This window comes from Symphodus melops (assembly GCF_947650265.1).
Source record: "Symphodus melops genome assembly, chromosome: 21".
NCBI classification, from domain to species: domain Eukaryota; kingdom Metazoa; phylum Chordata; class Actinopteri; order Labriformes; family Labridae; genus Symphodus; species Symphodus melops.
In genome coordinates this window covers 15028160-15048572 of record NC_136711.1, presented here as the reverse complement: position 1 = coordinate 15048572, position 20413 = coordinate 15028160, and the positions used below count along the sequence as shown (strand labels likewise).

Here is a 20413-nt window from a genome sequence, read left to right as displayed (position 1 = left end):
TGTTATGAAACATCACACAAGTAGGTACATACCCTTCCTTCTACAGAGCGTTAAAGTGTAAACGTACACAAAAACGCTAATGCATGACCGTTTGTGTGGACAGACTATGATTGGAGTTGGGGGGTGCAACTTGAAAATGACCTTAACGACAAAACGAATAAACTTCAAGAACGGTCACTCGGAATCATGTCAGTCGCCATTGTTGTAGTCCATCTCGTCACACATGACTATAGGCTGAAAGGGTAATGTATGTGCAAAAATCCTACTTTTGCATGGCTACTGACTTTACCCTTGATGCTCTTAAGAAATGTTTTGTAAGACGCTGCATTTTGCCAGTTTAAATGAAGATGCAGACGGTGCTGTTTTTAAAAGTTCGCTCTCTGGAATCCTTTTTTAAAACCTAAAAACTGATGTTGTGTAAACAAACAGCCTAACAGCGACATAAGGTTTGTTATTTTCAGCTGAAATTGTATAAACAGGACCTCAGCGGCACTGTTGGACAAGCGGTTTGGTTGCCCCCCATGAACAGAGGCTGCTGTCCTCCAGACAGTTGGAAGAGAGTAAGTCTGACCTGTGGCTCCTTTTCTGAAGGTTTTGGGCCTTTTTTGTGTGTGAGCTTGTGTTTTGTTTGTCTCTGACTCAAAGTTTGGCAGAACTTAAGAGTCCAAGACAAATTTCACCAAGGGGACAAACAAGTCTATTCAATAAAGCAAAGGTTTATCTCCAGATTCCTGCTGTAGGTATGCCCTTTATTTTTTGTTATACCCTCATATATTCAGCCAGTGGTTCAATACATAGAACAAAAATCAATGGGGACAGTGGATCCCCTTGTCTGGTACCTTTTGAGATCTTACACAAAACAGACGTTACTCCATTACCTCTCACTCTGGCGTTAGGCTGCTTGTACATAGCTTTCAACCAGCTCATCAAAGTGGTGTGAAGGCCAAATTACTTGGAAGTGTCAAACAGATAGGGCCATAGAACCTTAGGAAAGGCCTTTTCTGCATCAGGTGTTATGAATACCACAGGTAGATTTTGTTTCTGGGCTGTCTCTAAGATATATTACATGTTAAACATTTACGCTAAACAACAGAATACTGTTAGCACTCACCCGCAAGCAGGAAATCCCTGAATTTTTGCCTCTCTGTTGGAGATAAACCTCACAGATAAACCCGATACTTCAACACAACAGTGTGCAGCAAAAATCAGTCTTTTAAATCATATGACTCCCTGAGGAGTGTTAAACATTTACTCATTTAAATCTATAAAATCCTCTCAGCTGTCAACACTTTATTTCTCTGCTTTGCTCAGTTTTTTATATACTATATACACATACTTTTTTGACCAACATATAAATGTGCTCTAGCTAAGGGGAACACTTTAGGAAATTGTAGCTGCAAAAAAACAATCCACTGATTGCACATAGAGTATAGACCCCATGAAGAGCTAAAATACCTTAAGAGACATGCAACAACACTTAAAGAAAGAAAAATCCCAGTATTTACCTTATCTTTGTTGCTTTTGGTGATGTCCCTGTACTTAGAACACCACTCCACAAATTGCGGGTGCATTTGAAGTGTGTGCTGGATGTGGAGAAAGCTTGTTGAAGTGGATGAACCGTAATTATTATAGCATCAGTCATTGGCTAGAACACAATTGTGTTTGATCTCTCTTAAAGGTTAAGATGTAATTTATGTTTTATTCATTTTTTGACTTTTACAAAAAACTGAAATTCTTTTTGAAAATGCTCTGACAGAAAGAAAAATAATATGTCTCTTTTCTTCTGTGAATAAGTGAAAGTATAAAAGGTGACCACCAACTAGAAGAAAAAGTACAACAAATCATCTGGTAAGTACCGTTCCTGCAAAGACGGAAAGCAGAGCTATACACAACACGGCTTTCAGCAGCAAACACAGAGGATTAAGTAAGTTTCCCTTTGAGAAATTAACTACTACATAGAGTGGAGATAAAAGAAGAGACAGAATAACTAGGCCTGTTTGCCTATTCAAAGGGTTTAGCAATGTATTAAAAATCATACCGTTAAGCTAGCTGACAGATGCTAATGAAGTGATGTTTACATTTTTGATTCGCTGCCTAAACAAAGATAAGACATGCTCTCGGAAAACAGCAAGCCCTGCAATCCAAACACATCCATTGAGCCTGTCACCAAAGACATGACAGCTTTCTTCCATACTAACAACAATGAGCGACTCATTTCCATATTAATGAGAGAAAAGAAAAGCAAGGGGATAGGAGGGAGGGAGTCGAGCAAGGAGGGGGTGATGTTTCTTCTTGTTGTCTTGGCACCTATTGACAAAGTCTTCAAAAAGGTTGTTAATGACCAGTCTGAAACACAGGGAGCAGCCTGTGGAGTAATCATATCAACATGTTGCGTATGCATATCGTGTTGCTTACTGTTGCTGTGCTTCCTATGCGGTTGCTCTTGCGTAAATGTTTGGCATCGTTGCCGCACATAAAAAAGATATGCAAGGCCATGTGTGTGTGCATGTTCACTCACCGATGCATGAATGCCATATACACACAGCACTTAATATCATGTACAATAAGAGACATCCTCATCCCACAGGAAGCAAGCTTCAGCACACCCAAAGGGTGAATATAAAATTAGCGCCTCAAAAGCACTCTGGGACGAATCTAAGGGTTTACAGAACATCTGTTGGATCCCACAGTATTTACTCTAGAAAACAAAATAGCTCTTAACTGTCCCTGGAAGCTCACCGTCTTTAAGGGCATGAAAATATTTTAAAACTAATTAATACTTGAACTTAAGTCAGATTTAAAGAGTTATGTAAATATTTATCAAATCAATAATATCACTAAATTCATTCATCTTTCTTCAAGACTGTGAACATTAATAAGGAAGTTTGAATGCTGAGATAATCACGTGGATGTCGTCAATGGCATACCTCGACTTAGCATGAACGTCAAAAAACTGTTACAGTTTCGGATTTTTTTCTAAAACTTGCGAATGGTAGTTAATTACACAACCTTAGCTACAAAGCATCAATTGTTATCATTCATTTTAAATCCAATATTAACTCTTTTTTGATTGCTCAGCTATGTCCATAAGCTAGGAGTTAACTGTTACAAGCTAGCTAGCAGTCTGCCGCTTGCATACAGTTGATAGAATGGTCCAAAGCAGTTAATTAGCGAAATGAAAAAAACTCTTTTACATTTGTGAAGGAATAGAAGTTGTACTTAAAAAAAAAAAAATCGAGATAGAAGAGTTAATAGAGTCGGAAATCAGAGAGAGATGGGGTGGGGAATGACGTGGGAAAAGATCCATTTGTTGGGTTTGAACCCGGGTGTTATGCTTTGAGGTCAATAGCCTCCATATATAGGGCACGCACACGAACAAGTACAACACTGACACCCCAGAAGTTGTGCTGTTATTCTGCTGTGTACGACATTAGTTGTCGCAATTAGTCTACGTTTTTTCACTTTTGTAATTCATATATCCTGATGGATATAAACCCTCCATTGCATAAAAAATTGTCAATTTTGACTTGAGTGCCGATTTAAACTCAATGTCAGGCGAACATTTAATGAAAAATTAAATTCACTGGAGCTTTTAGCAACATAAATGTCTATGCTTTCATTCTCCAATATGATTTTGCAGAACCAGAACTGTTAGGTCCCAACACTGGTGTATCCGTAACATTTGAATAATTCCTCCCACATCCTGTGTAGGTTTGTGTTTTCCTGAAGCATTTATACTAACACTTGACTCTGAGAGGCATCTCCTCGACATAATCTTCCAGTTCATAGTGCATGTCATTAGCCTCCTAAATTACAAACATCATTAGGAGAATTGATTCAACTTAGCCTCCTGGGGGGCTTCAGTCTGCTGTTCCGACATGGTGGGAGCTCATTTTGAGTGTGGTGTCAATCCTATTTCACAAGTTCAAGCGGACCCATTGGGGGTCTGAGCTATTCGCCCCCTCTTTATCCCTGCATGGTGAGGCCCCAACACCTCATTAGCAAAAAAAAAAGATTGACTCTGTCTGTGTGTGTGTGTGTGTGGTGTGTGTGTGTGTGTGTGTGTGTGTGTGTGTGTGTGTGTGTGTGTGTGTGTGTGTGTGTGTGTGTGTGTGTGTGTGTGTGTGTGTGTGTGTGTGTGGAACCTTCATGCATGTTGGGCATGTTTCAGCTGCTGAATGGGGGCGATAGAGTCATGGTGGCACACTGACCTCTGCAACAACCTCGAATGCTGCAACAGTATTAGGGGCACCACTTTGGCTTGATTTGAAACCACTAAAGAAGACTACTACAAGGAGCCTGGTTTTTTAAAGTTAAAAAATTAAAACACTCTCAGTTATATTCCCAGGTCCCATTAAAAGTAAGGTGCAAACTCATTTTGGCTCCGGAGGAATCCTTCAACCATATAACTCTATCTAACCAATACCATGGGTTTTTGCAGTCGTAAAATTAGAGAAAAAATTAAAGAAATACAACATTTATGCCTATATCAGACGTTTTGTAACATTTCATTATTTACCTGGTTGTAGTCAAATGGGTCTAACATTTAATTTTCTACATAAAACTATTGAGGTATTACAAAATTGTAATGATTTACTGTATGTCTGTGTTCTGCTATTTTTTAATGTTTTTTATTGTCACACAGTGACCTGGGGCACTAGTGGCCTTCCGTTTAGGTCATGCACCATGGACAGAGTCCTCCAAGCGGCTGGCCCCAGTTCCAGTCTGATCCGTGCCTCCTTTCGCGTATGTCACATGTCCTCTCAAATATGCAGTAGGCATTAAACCCCAAAAATATATCTCAAAATAAATAACAACAACAACAATACATCTACTAAATCGAGTTGTGATATAATTCCAAAAGAAAAAGTGAAGTAAGCTTTATTAGCAGGCATATTAAGAAGTCCCTGGGTGAATGTGAAGGGAAATCCATTTGATTAGAGTATGCAGTGTGGGAGAAGAGAGCCAAGGGAGTAACAAAAGGGGAATTGATAAATAGAAAATTGAATGGGCTACACACACAGCATAAGTAAACCATCAAAATGTGTTTGTAAAAATTGTAATGCAACATGGTCCTTGCTCTCTGCAACAGCCACTAATTCCAGCCGATGTAAGAAATATGGAAGGGGGTTGTGTGCCTTCAATAATTCATCTGGAGATTGATAGATGTGTGTCTCCAGAGGCCGCAGTGTGGATAGTGTGATGCTCCACTCTTTGCAGAGATGCCCCCTGTACACTGCTTGTGAATTTGAGAGTATTGAGATCAGGGTCAGAGTTCAAGATGAGAAGGTATACAGCGTTATTTTGAACCTTATACCTCCTCTCCTAATAGGATGGAACACCTCGATATTAAAGAGTGTTTTTCTTAGGCAGAAACGAAGAAAAACTTCAGCTATGTAGGTAAAATTGTTTGCTTACAAACGATAATGAAATGATAAAATGTGATTTAATGAAACAGAGAATATTCTCAGAGAGCAAATGAGCAGTGGGATTGTAAGAGATATCTTATTTTTTCTTCACACAGATTGCATTAGCTGCTGTTGTGTTTCAAAACATGTTTGCTGCTTTTGCAAAGTATGAAAAAGGGGGGCTTTTAAATATTGTCACCCTTGCGTAATAGGTTTTTTTTTTATGATCAGTTTTTTTTTTATGTCAACATAGATTGTTTTTTCGGTTGGTGGAGGGGTTGTCTTTTGCAAATATGTCCATCAATAAAATCACGGTGAGATTCAAGAATGTAATTTCACCATGTCTATTTTCTGCATTATTATCCCACTGAGAGGTTTTCTCTTTGTGCTAAACGCCGCACACCCCCACATGTGAGCGGCGTTCTGATGTTAGGTGGACAAACGTTGACTGACGGATCAATACAACAGCATATGGAGGCCAGTCAGAACACACAGATGAAAAGTGGAAAATGGGATACAGATAATTGAACTTACTGAAAACCCTGACTGACACTCAACATAATCTACTGCCAATTTATCTGACCTCATGGAGTGACCACGCAAAGTGCAGAAATTAGACTGAACATTACATGTAGAAAGACAATGGAAGCAAGGCCACTCTTCTGAATGTAAAAACCCTACATAGATTGATTTAATGAAGAAAATCAATGCCTTTTCTTTGCACAAGTTCTAAGTAAGGACAGCAAAAATCTATTTTATGATATCATCCGTGACCCTTTGCATTCAAAAAATCTGCTCCTTAAGTGCTGTCAAGTCATGCATTGGGTAAATCCTGCACGGGAAAACCATGTTGAACATTCAGGCTACATTTCAGAATGATATTGTCTGACCTTACAGAGGCAGCGCTACTACCTCCAGAATCCTCCCAGTCCAGATATCAAAAGGAACTCCAAACAAAATCAATACCAGGTAGTAATGATTCGTAAAATGTATGTTCTGTCTCCCTGTACACGAAATTTTTCAAAAACAGTACATCTCTACTTACAAATACAAGCCCTACACCAAAGTTGTTCTCATTGTGATGATGTGATGAAAAACATATTCATTAATTATACTTGCAATACGAAAGATGTCAGACAAAAACCCCAGACTTGTTCATGCGCTTAGAAACCTGATGAATTTGTAAGAGGCATACTGTTATTTATAGATTAACACCTTGACTACTATTGACTACACAGCTCCATGAATATGAAGCTCCTTCTGCTGACTGAAGCTCAGCCTCCTCCGCGTTGTCTGAAGGAAAATAGTTCAAACTATAAAATTAAAATACATGTGATTTTTTTTTTTTTCCCAAACATGGTTTCTGTTATCATAATAAGTTATTGTCCTGCTGATGTGTGTTCAGGTGTTCTTTTTTTTTAAAAGTTTAGTTTTAATGTAATTTTTTATGCTAAAAAAGAGCTGCTGTGAGTACTTAATTGACAGCACTGTTAGCGAATTCTAGCAGGGGTCCTCAACACAATCGCAGAGGACAAACTAACTAACTTTAGAGTTATTGATCTTTACATAATTGTGTCTGCTTCAAACCTACTTACAGTTTTGTTCTGCTGTGGACTGAACCAAGCTAATGGAGCGCTGACGTTTTATTGGTGAGTTAAATGTAAGTTTTGGGTAGCAGAAAGGGCGGGACTTGAAGCCATCCCTTCTGTGCTGGGCTGTATTTCTGCTTTTTTTTTAAAAAATTAAAAAATTGTATACATTAGATGGTTTGTCCAAATTCTGTACATGCACACAGAAGCATATGTCATCACAATCTGGCCATACAGTTTTGGAGGAGATTTCTGTTTCCACCTTCTTACAAAAAATAAATAATTTATTGTGTTTGTGTTGCTTGAACCTTCTTTAGTTGATATTTGTTGATGATGACTGTTAAAACTATTTTGTCAAAGAACTCTAAGTGATACTAGTGGTGCATATGTTGTGATTAGAGGAAGACTAGCTGTGTTTCTGGTTCACACTCTTTAACTCCCAGAGATCCAATAGTGTCGATAGCAGTCTGTTGTCAGACACATCATCCAAGTTTTCTTTGTTCAGCCAGAGTAACCCTGTTTAATTCAGTGATGTAAAAGTGGATGTGGAATGGGAGATAAGACCAGAATTAAACTTTTTACACCACTTCACACGATTCATACGTTTGATTAGTGATATCTCTGTATATATGTAATTCTCCCTTTGACCTGTTGTTAGTTGCCTACCAGATATAATGTCTACAACTATGAAGTAATACTACTTAAAGTTTTCATTGTGCTGGTCCAAAAATAGTTTTTGTAAAGATTGCCATTAAAGCTTTGGCACATGAAACCCCAATTATTTAGGATTTAGGAGGAGTTGGGTAAGTGAGACTGTGTTGCTCTTTTACAGGATAACTATGTTTTGTTTTTACGGACCCTCACAATAATCTTTCATAGGTCAGAATTTGAAAACGTAAAAAAAAAAAAGTAGGTCAATCCTTGGGATAAAACAAGATCTCCCATTGACTCCATCGTCGTTTTTTTTTTTTTGGCTAACCATGTGAGCAGAAGGTGTGTGTGTGCGCGCGTGCGCGTGTGTGCGCGCGTGTGTGTATGAGAAAAGGAGGAGGAGGAGGAGGGGGCTACTTTTTCTTCTACTTGGTTTATGTCATTGGTTTAAACGACCCAAGACCCCGCCTTGGTAGAACAGGAGAGTTAGACAGTGTGACTCGAGCCAAAGAGAAAGGGAGCGAGAGAGAGGGAGAGAAAATAAAGCAGTGAAACAGTTAGACAGACACCTACTCGGCGTTCACGCTCGACCGTATTTTGATAAACAAGGACGGGTAGCCTTACAACACACTGACAGTCCCCTCGTTTTTCAACGTTACTCGGTCGTTTCTTGTCTGTGTTTTTTAAAAGGAGCGCAAGGAGGATTAAAATAAGGTGGAATCTGAATTACTCCAAAAATCTTCACATGAAACATTTCTCCCCGGAGCGTATGATGCTGCCGACGCCGCTGCCGACGACGTGTGCCTAAAAAAGAAAAAGTCGGCTTCTCAACTTGAAATTTCCACAATATTCCTCCAGGTAAGACTGCATTTACTCGACGTTCAATTCAATGTTTTGTTCGGAAATGAGAGTTTGCGATATGTGTTGCTGGGGCTGCCCGACCGGAGGGGGAGGTGGGGGGGGGGGGGTTCAGGTCCGCATACACAGCTCTGACCATGTGTGTCCACCTTTTACTGCGCCATGAAGATGGGAGACTGGCCGGGGTGGGTTGTAGAGACATATTTCTGACCCAAAAAACAAGGTGTAACTGTCAAGGGTGGACACAAATATCACGCGTTTTACCTCTATATCCATAAACTATCTCTCACCTTTGCGTTTATTGCAAGGGTATTCAGCAGAGACTCGAAGACTATCTTGTTTTTTTTACACACAACGAGAGCCGGCACGGAGTGTTTCTCTGTTAAAAGAAAATAGGAAGTGTGTCTAATGGTTGTGGAGTTGTGTGTGTGTGTATGTGTTGCGCTTTCTAGTGAGGTTATTTGCTCATAAATCCTCTTAATACCCCACACTTGACTCGACTCAATGAGTTGTTTTTTTGTGTGTGCACAAAATAGTGCAAGACGTCATTGTGTGTAATCTTCTGATCCAGACTGATTGCTGCTGCTTAGCTCGTGCATCATATTTGATTATTTGTTTTTAAAAACACAAGTCTTGGACTATGAAGCCCATCTGCTACCAGAAAGCTGCATCACAACATCACTGACCTTTTGGCCTTTATTGGTTTCCTTTGGCTGTGCTTTTTAAGGAAACGGATGAAAAGTTTTGTTTTGTCATCAGAAATAATAAAAGCGTTGGATCAAACGCTTTGAGGACATGTTCTCCCCCCCCCCCCTCCCATGAAGAGATGCAGATCTGTTGCATGTGGAGATAGAAACTTGTCAGCAAAGAGGGGAAGGAAAAAGGTTTTGCATTCCTCCCCCCCCACCACCACCAAACATAACCAAGCCAAACCTCCTGTTTAAGGAGACACCCCAGGGTGGGACTTTGAAAACCACTGGAGGAGAATAATGTATTAATATCTGTGATTCCCCCTCTTAGACGCTTTGACACATCTCCCTCAGGAAAATTAATTTACCTAATAGCAACCAAACTAATGTTTTCACTCAAGATTCTGCTCGTGTAAAGTCAAACATTTGTTAGGGATGTGTTTCTTTAGCTTACAGCCACTGTTGAGCGCCAGCAGTATATAAATGAGCTGCTAATTGCCTCGTGCTAACTTGTTAATTACACACACAGTTATTCTTACACATTATTGGGCTAATTAATTCACTGATCACTCTGAAAGATGACAACAGGACAAGTGTTGGATTAATGAAGAACTAAGATTCTGTTAATTCCTCATCACTCATTGTTACAAAGAGTGTCATTCATTCTATTTCTTGAGGATTTTTATCCTCCTTGTCCAGCGCCGACTTTTTTTTTTTTTAAACGAGTGAGAACTTGGACTTTTCTGTTAGTTAAGCGCACTGGAGCGACTGTTACAACAGGAGAATTAGTTTTTGTGTTCTCCAATGCTGAACTGAGGATGACCTTGTTAAAGCAGCTCTTTGTCTGTCTTATTGGTGCCCATGTGCACGCATTGGACGAGAAAGGGGCGTGTGTGTGTGTGTGTGTGTGTGTGCCTGCAGGAATATAAGGCCACTACAGATGTGCGCAGCCTGGACATCTGCTCCGTTGTGGGCCATTGTCAAGGAAGCCGTTAAGATGGTGGGCAGCTTGGCACGACAGAGCTGCCTTGTTTGGGGGGGGGGGGGGGGGGCTCAATTAAAACTGCTCCAGTCACAAGTGGTCACAACACCGAGCGCTGTTGCTTCTCTTAACATGGAAGGTCGATCGATCAACCCAGTCCACTGTAGATGCCATAAAGAAGTTGATAGCACTGTATTTTCTGGCGCCTTTTTTCCCCCCACATTGTGAGACAGTGTTATCGTTCAGAGCAGAGATTGTCGTATTTCCACAGAGGAAATTGAAGAGACTCAGTTAGTTCTCTGCGTGAAGAGCCTGCCCTCTGCCATCCTCTCCCGCGTTGCCGAGCAGCACCCTATCACTCAAGGCAATTGAACGTCTCTGAGGGGACCTCTGTTAGCCCCGTGCAATATTTATTACCATCCATCATCCAGAGACTCTTGGCTGTACGGGTGAATAACAGTGGCTGCTAAGTTCTGTGTTAAAAAGTTCCCCTCGCCGGCGAACCATTAGGAGGGATTTATGGGAGAAGCTTCCCCCTGGAAGTGCTGTGGAAGCGAGACGGAGCATGTTTCAGAGTCGCTGCTGCATACCCGCTGGGCTGTGGGAGCCAAAAAATGTCACAGATGAAATTCTGACTGGGAAAAAAAGAGCTGCCTCGGAGTTCTCCTTTTCAAGTTCAAGTTTCTTTTTTTTCTTTTTTTTTTTTAAAATAGGTTTTAGTGCTCAAATTAGTCGACTGGCAGAAAATGAATCTACAATTTGAGAGCTGATTAATGTACTGAGTTAAATGCCAACCGTTTGCTCTTTCCAACTTCTCAAGAGGAGAGGAAGAGCTGCTTTTCATTTCTTCAAACATTTTTTTTTTTGTTTTTGTTTTGGTCAAAGAAGCTATCTGAAAATGCACTTTTTTAAAGTTTTTCACTCCCCCCCTCTCCTCCCCCCCAAGTTCCAAAAGCAAATCGTTTATCAGTTGAAGTAAAAGGAAGCTATCATTCATTCGAACCTGAAACCTGTTCCATTCAAATGGGCAGAAAAATGCACCAAGTTGCAGTCGCGTGACTTCCAACTTTTACACGTCATACATCACGCCGGATACATCTGAATCAATCCAATAGAAACAGCATCTTAAAGGCAACACATAAAGCATGCTTTTTTTTTTTTTCGTCCTCTTGCAGCAGAGCTCGTAACAATAATGATGTAATAAGCAGCACTCATGCTCTTTAATAAGGTTCAGTTAATGTTTGCATGCTGTGCTGCAGATCTTCTCGACTCTGCTCCCCGTCCTTTGAATGAGAGTGAGCGCCTGTTTTGGGAAAAATTAGTCGAACCAATTGTTTTTCACCGTCTCTATACAGTGTTTGATCCTGTGGAGATGCGATAGATTCTTTCCACTCTGCTGAGATTGTTTGTTTGTGGCGGTTAAGAAAAGAAAAGAAAAAAAAAACCCAATTGAGGGATGAATCTACAAGCAAGAGAAGCCATGAGAAGTAGTCAGAGCTGTATGTGAAAACTACTGCGCTTCCTTTTAGGTCAGTTTGAATATGTGTGTTTAATTGGTCTCTGAAGACTGAAGAGTTTTTTTTTTTTCTTCCTCAAAAGTGTCTGCATGATGTGACTGTGTTGAGCTTGCGGAAGCCCCACCAGAAGCGGCGGTGTTCGTTAGAAGCGCCCGGCGAAACCTGCTCATTATCTCCAACCAAAGGCGAGATTGATTTAGCTTGCGAGAGGGCGTCGTGATAAACGTATCGGTCCGATCAAGGTAACTCCTCTCGGTCTTGGTCAAGTGTAAAACAAGAGTATCCGTCGCTGCTGCGCCAGAACTCAGCCGGAGCCGTTCTCTCCGAAACTTCCTCTACTAACCCTTCACAATATGTTGAAAAGATATCAGAGAGCAACATTGTGTTCGTCATTGCCGTTTCTCAGCCTTCCTCTCCTGAGGCTTTCTGCGTCCTTGTTTTGAAGCACCTTGAAGAGCCTGTGTGGATCAGATTTTTTTTCCCCCTCTCCTGTCATCACTTTCTCTACTTCCGCTATAATTTCATCCACGGCGGCAGTGCTTGTGTGTTTTTTTTTTTTTTTTTTTGCTGGAGTTACACAGGGGTGAAGGGATAATTGGAGCCGTGAATGTCTTTTGCCTGGTATCAGGAGGACAAAGTGGAACCCCGCGTCTGCGCTTTTTCTCTGCTCCCGTACAAAAAAGGAACAAGATGCAGCGATAGGCCTGGCGTGAGAGAGCTACAGTGTTCTCCAACACAAACGGAGGAAGTTTTTTTTCTTCTCAAATCTCACTTGGGTTTAGCGGTGGCTCGCCGACAGGAACGTTTCAGCAGGTTTTTTATCGGGGTCGGATGTAAAAAAGCCACTCTGTGACTTTTATCCTGCGCCGCTCTGCATTCAGGGGAGCGAGAGGCGTCCGTTTAGTAAAGTGGAAGCACGTCGCCTCTTCGCCACGTAAAAGGTCAAGTAACTCTTGTGCTTTTCTTCCTGTCGGCAACGTCCTCCTGTTAGCATTAAGGTAGCCTACAACGCGTGCGAGGCGAACAGAGAGCAGCGCAGCAATTAGACTTATTAATTATTTTCTTACAACTTAATACTCTTTCATTTAATGCATATTAATTGGTGCGCTCCCCGACTCACCACTCGCATAATCCACCAAGGATTTCTCAAAGGCAAGCACAAAAGGTTTTTTATTATCTTAAGGAGGAAGTGGTCTTCTGGGACGTGGAGTGCCCCCCCCCCCCCCCCATTGTGTATTACATTATGAAACAGACGTAAGTGAAATGAAATTACAACGTATCATCGGCGCGGTGAAGGATCCTGTTGAATAATTACCTCGGCAGGGCTATTGTTGTAATGTCAGCGCGGCTTCTTTTGGATATGATGAAGGTGGAGAATGGTGGGGGGGGAATGAAGAGAGTATAAAAATCCGCCTCAAGGTTAAACAGTGTGAAGGCCAAATGTTTGGGGAGGCTGGATTAATTTCATGTGCTGTAATGTGATTTGCAATATCTCCCCCTCTCCTGCCCTTGGTTTTGCTTTGGAGATGTGTTCGCCTGATGAGAGCATAGAACAGAGGGGTTGGGGTTGGGGGGGGGGGTTGGAAGTGAAGGGGAGGGGGTGGTTACCGTAACTACCCCTTGCATTTATAACTGTTTACAGGCGGCCTAAGTGGAATTATGGGAGGTGATGCATGCTCACAAATTCCCCATCATTCCCGGCAGCCCGTCTCATCACTGAATACAAATTCGGAGGATCTCCTTCTGCTGAACAGTTTGAGAAAATTAGCTTTTTCTCGCACAGCCGCTTACATAAATACATAGGAGGTGCAAACGCAGGATGTGTGTGTGTGTGTGTGTGTGGGGTGGGGGGGATGGGGGGGGGGGGGGGGGGGGTGTGCAGCGTTAATTGCAGGGCAGGCGATGAAGGAGGGAGAAGGACCACCATGACAACAGCGGCAGGATCTCTCGCTGCTCTGACGGCCTTTTTTTTCTCCTTCCCCCTTCTCCTCGACACTTTATCACACGGCTGCTGCAGCTTACACACACGTATCTGCATATCAGAACGGTTCACGAATCTGCCGGCTTGTCTCGTTTTTTTTTTTTTTTTTTTTTCTTGCAAATTCTATGTGATACAGATGTCTTCATAGATATGCGTACGTTTCACACAGCAGCATTAACGTGGAGACATTTGGTGGAGCAGACGGAAGCCACGGTATGTGTGCAATATGAGGAAGTGATAAAATCAGTGATATAGGTCGGTATAGGTACTGAGTGAGTGGGCTGTATGTTTTTCTTAAAGGGGGGGGGGGGGGGGGGGCATCACTGGTAGCGCTCGCTCCCCGCTGTGCATGCTGTCTTTCTATCACTCTCAGTGAAAACTCACAGCTGACACGCAACAACAGGACTGAAATAGAAAAGTGTGTCTACTAGTGCAGATCAGATCCGGGCCTTTAGATTACGACTTCACAGTGAAATCAACAAACAGGACAAGATTATACTAAACAGAAAGTTGGATTTAAAAAAAAAAAAAGCAAACAGCTGTAAGAGTATTTTAAGCTTTTATTAAATACAGGAAAAAAAAGGGACGATTTCCGTGGATTGGTGATATTTGAGAAAAGAATCCTTCGACTGTCACGTGACATTATGACACCCTGATATTGAAACAGATGAGTCACGCTGCTGACACGAAGTCGAAGCGTGCCGCAACACATCCTCTCGGTCTGACCTGCCGCGTGCGTGGCTCCAAAAAAACCGATCACAGACCAGTTTCATTCCTCAGAATGAGAAAGAAATGTCTTCTCTCTCAGGCAGGCAGTGTTGTTCTCAGAGATCAATACTCAGTGGTAAAGAAGCTGCACGCGCGTCGATGCTAATGCACATTAAGACAATGATTTCTCTCTTGGCTCTCATCAGCTATTGGTTGAAAATATGACCGAAGATCTGTAGTGTCTTTAAAGTTTTGGGACTTTTGGATTCTCTGGATCATTTAGAACACGTTGAGCTTTTGAACGATTCAACCTTTTGACAGCCTTACCGTGTATTTCTTCCTTTTACCCCCTTTGTACCAACTTGCTGCTGTTGTCTCGGTTCCTTTCTGTTGATTCGTGTGACACCTAGTGTTTTTACCAAACAATGAAGGAGGGCACTGTTTGAGTTCATGCCATCTCCAACCGCCTCCTTCCAAATCCCTTCTGCCGCTGTGCAGGAAATGGACTTCCAATAACCAGCAACACGACCGCGGTGGTTTTTGCTTCCTTTTTAAACCGTTCGTCCCACCAAATAACTCTTGAGTTATTTTCTACTCTCGGAAAAACCGACCAGCTTCACTTTCAAGCTCAGCCACACAGTGTTGTAATCTTAGACCCCATCAGTAGGCCTTGTACTTGTTGACAGCAGTGAGGATGACCTGGCACGAAGACGAAGATCTGAAATCACCTCGCGTTAACAATGAACAATAGGCCCATGTATCAGGAAAACCAGGAAGTAACCTGTATATTTAATGTTATCAAATACTGTTAAAGCTCTCTGAGAGTTTCCTTGAACAAACGAAGACGAAGACGAAGATCTGAAATCACCTCGCGTTAACAATGAACAATAGGCCCATGTATCAGGAAAACCAGGAAGTAACCTGTATATTTAATGTTATCAAATACTGTTAAAGCTCTCTGAGAGTTTCCTTGAACAAACATGGAACGGTTTACCTCAACTGTTTAAAGTCCCTGTGGGTCGTATTATCACTGTGAGGAAAAAAACTTAGCACCCCGATCTGGGTTTATCTTCTTCTTCTTCTTCCTCTTCCTCTTCCTCTTCCTCCCCCCTCGGGTTCGGCCAGATTGGTTTTGAGCTCTTAAATAATGTTTGAGTCTCTGTAATCATCAGGGGTTTCGAGCTGAGCAGACCAAACGCAACGTCTTGTTTTGGAGGTGTGCCTGAAGCCCACGCAGTGAATTGTCTGTTGTTTTTTTAACGCAGGGTCGTTGGAGGACTCAAAGATCACGGCCGTCCACTGTGGTTTTCTGATTTCTTCATCTTCTCTGAATCTCAACTTTTTAAAGTTCTGTAAAAGATGAAATCCCTGGAGTCTGTTATTACAGACGCTATACCGGGATACTGGCGAAATCAGGATATGATGTTTACATGCACAAAACCCCGATAAAAACCGGGATACTCAAGTCCATGTAAACGCACTCACTGTGTCATGACAAAAAAAACTTAAACGTTGCCGCCCAAAGATGTAGACTATTAGTTTGTTTCTTGCGGTGTACCATTCTGTAAAGTTCAGAAGAATGTTGATGTGGAAGTTTGGCGAGACGTCAGCCAAAAACCGCGTCCCTGGCTACTTTTGTGTCTCCAACCTTTTACTCCTTTTTTTGTTGAAAGCAGGCTCACTTAGCAAAAACCTTGCAGCCTAAATTGCGATTTAAAAAAAAAAAAATGTTTTACCTGCCAAGACTTTCAGACGTTAGAGTAATTTTGCAGCTGTCAAATCCTTCCAGGGTTGTACTGTTCTGCCTCAAAGGTGTGAAAACACTCCGCGTGGGGTCTGCACTTTAAAGGTTGTCCAGCTGGACTTGGGAGTTTTTATTTTATTTTTTTATTTCCTTCTACGTGCTCCTTACACCGACGCAGCCCTGTAGCGTTATTGTCTGCCTTAAAGTGCAGACGAGCCCGGAGATCAGAAAAAAGAAAAGAAAAAAAGGACAAGGTCTGCTCTCTAATACTTTTTAATCTCTCTTGCTCTTTCTAGTCCTCTTGCGTCCGTCTCACTTCTGCCCCCTCTCAAACCCTGGTGAAGGTCTTACTGCTTATGTAACGTCTGTAAACATTTGTGCAGCATTAGGGGGAAGTCAGGCATGCCAAAACTGTGCAAAACGTCCCTCTGTGCACCCCATCGAGGTGGGACAGATGGCAACCCTCGTTCCCCGTCTTGTAAACTGCCTGTGACAGGAGCTATGGCACACAAACACACACACACACACACACACACACACACACACACACACACACACACACACACACACACACGGCTGAACTAGGGCAAAGCTAACTAAGGCTTTGCAGACAGTGGTGGACACAGTTGAATGTGCAGTGATCAGTAGGATGCTTCAAATCGAAGCCATAAAACGCCCAGTTCGGTCGTGTTTGTCCCCCCCCCTATAATTACAGCACGTTGTTCAGTTGCAGATTGACGGGCGTTTTAACCGTCATGTTTTCGGTTTCAGGTTGTTGCTCACCAACAACAACAGAAAAAAAAACAGCCAATCAGGTTCCGGCGTGAAAGAGGAAGGTGACCCGGAGGTTGTGTTCTAATTCAGGCGTTAATCACGGCCTCAGCTGAGCGTCGGAGCACTTTCACTTTGTTCCCCTCTTTAACAACTCTCCGGGCAGAGAGTCCATTACCGAGTAAACAGACAAGCGAAAGGAGAAGAAATGAATGAAGATGCCCCGCTGCAGACCCCCCCCCCCCCCCCCCCCAGAGGTGAGATCAAATGGCAAACCAGCGCGATGATGAGGGATGCTTATGGCTGGCACTCTATTAAGAAGAGGCTCTTCCCTGCTGGCTCGTAATGAACATCCACCTCGCGAAATTGTTGCTCCTTCCACAGAATTACCGGTCATTTCCATCAAAATGTGCCCTAATTGCTCTCAGCGGCGACTTCGAGGGAAAGAGGGTCCGCTGATGGGGAGAATGAGTTTTAGGGGAACTTGGCAAGGTGACTGGCTTATGTGCAACATTAGGCGTGTTGATTTCGGTAAATCTCCGGCGCCATATTCCCCCCCCAACACACACACACACACACTTCCTTTTGTATGTTAATGAAAGCCGGTTATGTCCTTCGAGGATGATATTTCAGGCCTGAACTCTTCTCCCCCTTTTTTTTTTTCTGTGTGCACACGGTAACGCCTCCTCCAGATGTCCCCCACTGCGGGAGGCTGCGAGGCACATGCAAAAAGCTTACCATCATCCATAAACACACACACACACAACCACACACACACATAAACACAAACAGATCATCTCTCGCGGGGTGGGCACTTGAGCTGACCTCTTACCAAATAAGCCAAGAGCAACGATGGCAGAAGTAAAGACTGCTTGTGCTTCCTTTCTCAGAAGAAAAGGGTTAAATGTTTCTGACAAAAAAAGGGCAGCGCGTGTGTTTGGAGAAAAGAGGGGAACATTTTTCAGAAAAGGGAATCTTTTTTTTCTTTTCCCCGAAAAAAGCACAGACAATGTACCATCTGCACACGGCGGGGTGTGTGAGCGACACCGGACTACTGCTGTGAGGAACTATTGCATTGTTATTAAATGGCTGTTGCCTCACTGGCAGCCATATTAAAGCCTCAGATCCTGTGCCTGATGCAAGGAAATGAGAAGGAGGAGGAGGAGAGAAAAGGAAAAATAAACTTTAAAAAAAAAAAAGAGCCTCGAACCATCCTGGACATGGGGACACGATGTGCAGCTGCAATGGCATACACTTAAAAAAAACAACAAAAAACAAAAAAACCCAAATGGCACAGCAAACTTCTTCGAAAAGAAGAAGCCAGAAGAGAAGAAGCTTTTTTTTTCTCTCTCTCTCTTTTCTCCTCTAACCTCTCTGCCTCCCTCTCCCCGCCCACCACCCTCTATTGGCTCAGCATCTTATACAAGGTGCAGCGAGAGGACAGCTTTTTTTTTTTTTTTTTTTCAGGAGCTGTGTCTTAAGAAATGCAAATTTAGCAGCTCAATCCATACCAGGTCTTGTTGTGAGGGTCAGATAGATTTTTTTTTTTTTCCCTCTGTATGCACACCACATTCACTGGAGACACTCAGTCAGTATCCCTCCAGCAGTTCATCTGCAAAATTAAATTAATTTAGCCCCTTGCTGCTCTTGTTTCTCTTGCACATTGCCGAGGCGTCTGGATCCACTCCTGCTGCAGCCGCGTGTTGACTTATTGACGCTCGCTGCCCTTTGTGCACACTGAACTGGTGGCAGGAGAGTGCATGAAATGCCACTGAGGAGGAAGAGTTGATTAGCTCCTCTTGCTCTCTCCCTCATCTCATTCCTTCACACTCAGGGCACTCAAAGTGACTCTTGAGATTGCGCTCTCTTGCTAACAGTTTCTTGTTAACTTTCTTTGTGCCAGAGGTTATTAAAATTATGTAGAATTTAAATGCATAGCCGCCAAATTGTTGCGTCTGATTTATGCCAAGTTCTCAGAGCAGCTTGTGTCTCTATTGAAGGAAGAAATATGCATGAGATTTTTTTTCCCTCTCCTATGAATGTTTTTGACCCTTTTTATAAACCAAATTTCAATGTCCAGCATTTGCATTCGGTCAAGCTCAGTGTAGTCATGTCTTGTGCTTTTATTTACTCTACAAGGCTCCTATCCCACATGCCCCCCCCCCTCTCCTGATTTAAGACTATATCCACTGTATCTCTCCAATAAAGCCACACAATCCTGATGCATCTTTCGTTTCGGTTCCTTTTTGTTTCACCACTGCTTGTATTCAAAGTCGAAGCCGTCTGATGTTCACACACGGGATGTGCACACGAAGCAGTGAATCACACCTTCCTAAAGTGTTCCTCTCGATGCAGCAGCACGTGTTCACTCTCGCACAGAGAAATCTGTTGCATTTTAAGGGCATTAAAAAACAAATGTTTTGCCCCCTCAAGCAAAAGAGGACGCTTCACTTTTGAGATCCTTGCACCTTCGCAACCGGAAGCATTCCATAGGAATACTTCCACCTGTGTGGTTTCAGACCAGGAAGTGAAATCCTGCACGTCTTCTCCGTCTCTGTTGATTGTCATGATTTCATCAGTTGTTGAGTCGGTGTGTAGGAGTCAATAGAAAAGTGTTGGGATGGATTTTTCTTCAACGTTGACGTATGATACGAGCCGGGCTCAGGGGAAGCGAGCGCTAATGATGAGTGGAAAAAAGTCATCTTTATTTCTAACTGCTTCAACATTAACTTAAAGGAAGGCCGGTCCTGGCTGCAGCCAGAGCGAGAGAGGGGAGGAGCTTGACGTGGGAGTTGTTGTCGTCAGCTCCCAGGTGCATCAGATCAGTTGTTGTCGAGTGCACGGCGGTCGAGTCGTGCCCGGAAAGGAAAGAAAAACAAGGTCAAACAAGCGCAGAACAGTTTGTACACTTCGGAGCGGGAATCCTCTGAGACCAAGCTCTGATTTTAAGAGGCAAAGTGTCGGGACGGCGATGCAGATTGTTCAGGCTGAATTAGACCAAGGATTATTTCGTCCAGTGTTCGAACGCAAAATCCTCTCCACGTGTCCTGAGAAAGTGTAACCTGCTACACGGAGGGGAAAAAAAACAACAGGGCAGCAAAATGAACACATGATTGAATATTGAGCAACATTTTGAGATCTGGAGTCGAGTGGCTGTCGGGTTCGGGGACAAATGATCCCCTGACACAATGTTTGAATTGCTGGAATTGTCGGAGGCCGTCATCCTTTCTTGACAGAACCTGGCATTTTTTTAAAGGTCCGCCGTGGAGGATTTGTTTGTGACAGCTTGGAATTACAGCGGCACAGAGGGATCCAGAGACGGGGATGGCGAGGGATTGAGGAAGAGAATGGCTCCTGCTTATTTAAATGTCACTCGTACGAGGTGAATACGTAAGCTCTCCTTTTTTTTTTTTTTTTTTTTTTTTTTTTTTTTAACAAGGCATTTCTCACAATGGAAAAAACATTTCGCTGCCATGTTTCATTCTTCGTGCGTCTCTCTCTCCGTCTTCCTGTTT

At 42.6% G+C, this 20413-nt stretch overlaps 1 protein-coding gene across 3 annotated transcripts in view; it reads left to right on the top strand.

Moving 5' to 3' along the window:
* Positions 1 to 8059: 8059 nt before the first annotated feature.
* LOC306817436 (C-terminal-binding protein 2) overlaps positions 8060 to 20413 on the top strand; it is a 101117-nt gene continuing 88763 nt past the window's right edge. For 2 of the 3 annotated variants that reach the window (XM_079334303.1, XM_079334297.1), the window contains exon 1: positions 8060 to 8506. The gene's annotated coding sequence lies outside the window, so the exon portion shown is untranslated. Of the gene's footprint in view, positions 8507 to 20155; positions 20281 to 20413 lie in introns of those variants that run through there. The other variant, XM_079334301.1, reaches the window with a different exon arrangement.